Below are 5649 nucleotides of genomic sequence, written 5' to 3' on the forward strand. Positions count from 1 at the left end.
ATGTGGGACTCGATCCCAGGACCCTGAGATCATGACCTGAGCTGAAGGCAGAGGCTTAACCCACTGAGCCACCCAGGCGCCCCAACAAGGTGGATTTTAAGACAGAGCCTCATGCTCACTTGAGATTTGTGCCTCTCACATATATCTCTCAACCATAGTCGTGTAAAAGCAGCCACTTTACCGTCATAGTGCATGGTTTGCTGGATTGTCCAGCTCAACCAAGACCCAGAGGAGGGAACAGAGAGGGCTTCGCTGATGGGAGAGTATGGAAGAGCATCAGGGAAGCTCGCTGGTACCTGGGGCTCCAAAGAGTTATTTCTGGAGGTAGATATATTTCTGGGAAGCATTAAGCACTGGAAAAGGCTTATGGATTGTATTGGATCTACTGAATATTTCTACGATTTTTTTCTGTTTAACTTCCCAGGAGATGGCCAAGAGGGGTAGAGCTAAAACCAAACCCACATGTCAGTAGGTCATGAACATTACATTCAGCTCCAGTGGATTGGAGAGGGTCAAAGAAATCATTGTTCTTATGGTGGGGATGGCAGCTGAGTCACATGTAGGAACTTATCCAGAACAGATTGCAGACATGTTAGAGTAACTCAGGGCTTGCTACAGTTGTGTTCTCAGACTTAGCGGGGACTGTTAGGAAGAATGGGGTGAGCAGAGGACAAATAAAACCATTTTTCTGGTCAGGTGGTGAACACCAAATGCCTCCTGTGTTCAGAGTAGGGGGTTAGGGGTGGCTACCATGTGACCCAGGGTGGGAAGCTGTTGGAGCATATGACCCTTTAATTTCCCTGAAGGTGGCAGAAGCCAATGCCTTTCAGGTGAATAAGGGGGCTTGGCTCACAGCTGGGGTCAATATTATGTGCATCCTGAGCCAGCTCTCAATAAGAGGGCACTGAACTAATGAGAATAAACATAAGATAGCCCTTTTTTTGTGTCATGTTGCTCTACCCTTGTAGAGGTATGTATACATGTATGGATCTATGTAAGCTTTTAAAGCAGAAAAATAGCTCCTCTATCATCCCCCTCATTGCCACTCCTCTTCCACCAAAGACTATGCTTTTTTGGCCCACAGTTGAGGAGTTATTGAACATGCCATGCCTGCCAAGGGTCTTGTTAGGCACTACTTCCTGGATGGCTTTGCCATGATCGCAGGAACTAGGTTGCCTTTGGAATCAGTGGTGGTTGTTCTCTCCCGGCCCCTTATGGCCGTAGGAAACCACAACCTCTTGAAACAAATCACCTTTGAGCAACATCGCAATGGACCTTTGGTTAGGTCTGCCATGTAGACAGCTTCAGGTTTCTAGTATACTGTTCATTTGGGTGTCACCTGTTACAAAAAAATAACCAAGAAGGGACAATGCCTGCATCGGTTCTTTTTTGGGTATGCTGTTTGCCCATTGCCTCAGGAACCCTTGGGATGCTCTTTTGTTGGAGGGTTGTTGTAAACATGTCCTTAATCTATGCTTTGTTTCACAGTTTGGGGAAAGGATAAACAGTCATGTCTTCACAAGTCTGTATCCCTGTGAATAAGATGATAGCGGGTCATAAAAATTGGTTAATGGTGTTGATTTTAAGCAATATTATTTTGGATTGAGGAAAGTGTAAGTATACCCCAATTCTGGGGCTATTTTGCCTTGACCTGCTTTCTAGGATGCATAGAAAACTGATATTCACATGCTCCTGCTTCTGTCTTGTCCATTGTATGGAAAAAGTAGCAGTCCTTACAGAGGCTTTGTGTCCACTGGAACTGGAGTGCCAGTCTGCCCAAGAGTGTGCTTATTTTAACACTAAAATTCTTGACCCAGGAAACTCTTCAGTATCAGGCAAATCAGGATAGTCGGGTTACCCATCCTGAACAAACAGAACTGAATACAGCTCTGGTCAAAGTGTATGGGACTAACGAGATTTATGAGGTCTAGTATTTTTTAAACTTTTTAAATTTAAATTTGGGTGCCTGGATGGCTCAGTCGGTTATACAGCTGCCTTTGGTTCAGGTCATGTTCCCAGGGTCCTGGGATCAAGTCCTGCATTGAGCTTCCTGCTCAGTGGGGTGTCTGCTTCTACCTCTGCCTGCCACTCCCTCTGCTTGTGCTCTCTCTCTGTCAAATAAAATCTTTTAAAAAACAAAATTTAAATTCAATTTAATTAACACATAGTGTATTATTAGTTTCAGAGGTAACATTTAGTGACTCATCAGTTGCAAAAAACACCCAATGCTCATGCCATCAAGTGCCCTCCTTAATGCCCATCACCCAGTTACCCCATTCTCCCTCCCACCTCTCCTCCAGCAACCCTCAGTTTCCTACAGTTAAGAGTCTCTAAGGTTTGTCTCCCTGTTTTTGTCTTATTTTTCTTTCCCTTCCCCTATGTTCATGTTTTGTTTCTTAAATTCCACATATGAGTGAAATCATATGTCTTTCTTGGACTTATTTTGCTTAGCATAATACCCTCTAGTTCCATCCATGTTATTGCAAATGACGAGAGTTCATTCTTTTTTGATGGCTGAGTAATATTCCATTATATATATATGCTAGCATTTTAAAGAAACTTCCATATAACTCTAGGTGAATAGGTTCATCAGCAACCCATGAAGGGCTAAAAATATTGAATTCATTCAACAAATATTGAGTACCTACTATGTGCCAAGCACTTTTCTGAGTATTAGAAATAAAAAGCAGAAAAAAATCCTTTCAGAGAACAAATTTTCAGGAATATAATCTGAGGCAGGTTGGCATGCATTTTCTGAATGAATTATGGGATAAATGAACATAATGGCCAACCATTCCCAATACCAGTTTGGTGAGGATGCCTGGGAAACCCATTAGCAAGATGTTGTCATGTTTTGATGATATATTCTACTATTTTCTAATCTTCTCTTTTTTTAAGATTTTATTTGACAGAGATCACAAGTAGGCAGAGAGGCAGGCAGAGAGAGAGGGGGAAGCAGGCTCTCCGCTGAGCAGAGAGCCCAACACGGGGCTTGATCCCAGGGCCCGGAGATCATGACCTGAGCCAAAGGCAGAGGCTTTAACCCACAGAGCCACCAAGGCGCCCCTATTTTCTAAGTTTGATTGTGCATCCTATTAAGAAAAATGTTGGGGGGGGGTGCCTGGGTGGCTCAGTGGGTTAAAGCCTCTGCCTTTGGCTTGGGTCATGATCCCGGGGTTCTGGGATCAAGCCCTGCGTTGGGCTCTCTCCTCAGCAGGGAGCCTGCTTCCTCTTCTCTCTCTGCCTGCCTCTCTGCCTACTTGGATCTCTGTCAAATACATAAATTAAAAAAAAAAAAAAAAGAAAAGAAAAATGTTGGACATGGGACCTCAGTATCTGTATATTTACAAATTATAAAAATGTTCTATTACACTAATAAACACATTTGCAAAATAGAAATTAAAATAGGCTGTCCCGAGCCACCCCTGAAATGTGAGCATCCACCTTTAAAGATGGCTAATGACTTATGTCAGTTCATAGATGATGTGATAATTGCTTTTGTTAGAATGCAAGGAATACCTGTACAGACCACCTGCACCTTCACACACTGATTTCACTACAGTATGTGCCTCCTGGATCTTCAGGACCTGTGTGACCATTGTCATTACCAAAACATGCATTCCTAACAGTAGAGAGTTGGACTCTCTGGGGTCCTCCTAATATGTCCTTAAGTATTAGGGTATTACCAAGCAAACCCAGAAGTGAGTGCTACCTTGGGAGCATGTAAAGGTGGATAGTTACAATGCCCCAGGTCAGCAGTTGGCAAGTCCATCATCAACACTAAGGGCGTGCTGGCACAATTTTGACAATTTGGAAGACTTTAATTATGGCACAGGGCAGAAACCCCCTGAAGCATCTGTGTTTTGTACAAGGCTTCTCTAATAGGTGAGTCAAAATAAGTGGGGGAAAAAATGAGAAGTTGTACTGTAAGAATGTCATTAAGAGTTTGGCATACAACCTATCATGACTGAGTCCTTTGTTTCTGGATCATCTAATTTGAGACAAAGTTGTTTCATGGTAGAAAAATAAATTTCCAGAAAATTGAGAAAAGACATTGTTGTGCAGGGAAGATATCTTTCCCATGCCTCTGGTATTCATAAGAAGGAATTTTTTCCTAGCCTGCCTGTTGGTAGACAGTAGGAGCCCTGCTGATTGTAATTGACTCCATGGGCTTTGTTGTTGATTTTAGTTAACAGTGCAATATTGGTTTCTGGAGTAAGATTTAGTAATTCATACAACACCCAGTGCTCATCACAAGTGACCTCTTTAATACCCATCACCCATTTAGCTCATCTCCCACCCACATCCCAACCCCATGATTTTCAGGATGGACTGTAACTAGGTAAATCTGATTCCAGAGTTTGGGATTGGGAAGTCTACTTTTGCCACACATAAGCCATGTACTTCCAACCAAGCTCTGTTAGTGAAAATGGTTTTTCACCTCTATTTGCCTTACTACTTCAGAAGTCAGGCAGGGAAAAGAGACGTCATTTATTGGGCCTTCTAGTATCTCAATAATTCAAAGTTTCTTTATAAAACTGTACTTGGAAGGGTTCACTTCTGGCAGTCATCGTTCAGGGAGTACAATGCAGTTTACCTAATGTCCAAATTAGAAAACGGCTATGGAAAATTATAGAAAGAACTGATTCCTATGGGTTGTGAACATATGAGTAGTGGGTGTGTAATGGACAGAGCCTTGCTGAAGGAAAATATTTCTCTTTCGATACACCAGGCTTGTGTTTTAGAGAGAGCAAGAGTTGATTTTAAAAAAATGGAGCAGTGCCTGGTTGGCTCAGTTAAGTGTCCGACTCTTGATTTTGGCTCAGGTCATGATCCTAGGGTTGTGAGATAGAGCCTTGCATGGGGCTCCGTGCTAAGTGTAGAGATGCTTGGGATTCTGTCTCCCTCTGCTCCTTTCCACTCTCTTTCTCTTAAAAAATAAAAAAGGTAAAATGGAAAATATGACATTTGTCCTTATGATCAAGAGAAAACTAAATGGGTGAGGGTTTCCTAGGGCCCTGCTGAGTTTTGCTGCACCCTAGGTCAGGGGAGTTTTAGTCAGCGTCTAACAAAGTGTGCAGGGAAGTGGTACCAGAAACTCTGTCATCAAATAGTAGTAAAGAATACATCAGTCATCTTTAAGGAAAATATGACCATACTTCTATCTGCCATCTGGACATGAGAATGAAGTTATTTTTAAAAAAGATTTTGAGAGAGAGAGAGAGAGAGAGCATGAACGGGGTGAGGGCCAGAGGGAGAAGTGGACTCCCTGCTGAGCAGGGAGCCTGATGTGGGGCTCAATCCTGAGACTCTGGGATCATGACCCAAGCCAAAGGCAGACACTTAACTGAGCCACCTAGGCAACCCACAAGAATGAAGTTTCACATGATTTTGATTTAAACAAGCTTATAAATCCCCATGTGGCAGTTGCTTCAGCACTATCTTGCTCTTGTCTTTGAGAGTTAGAATATGAGGATCTTTAATTTGTATTTTCCCCCTGAAGTATACTCTTCAGTGTGAGCAACCCTTGAAGAAGAGCTGAATGGCCAGGACAATAACTGCGAAGAAGTCTCAGATCACCTGAATTAGTAGTACAGAAAAAAACAGCAAGTGGCTACTGAATAGGACTGCCACCATAAAGCTTCTTAA

The sequence above is a fragment of the Enhydra lutris genome, unplaced genomic scaffold (genome assembly GCF_002288905.1).
Source record: "Enhydra lutris kenyoni isolate GAN:26980312 unplaced genomic scaffold, ASM228890v2 scaffoldscaffold68, whole genome shotgun sequence".
Lineage (NCBI taxonomy): Eukaryota > Metazoa > Chordata > Mammalia > Carnivora > Mustelidae > Enhydra > Enhydra lutris.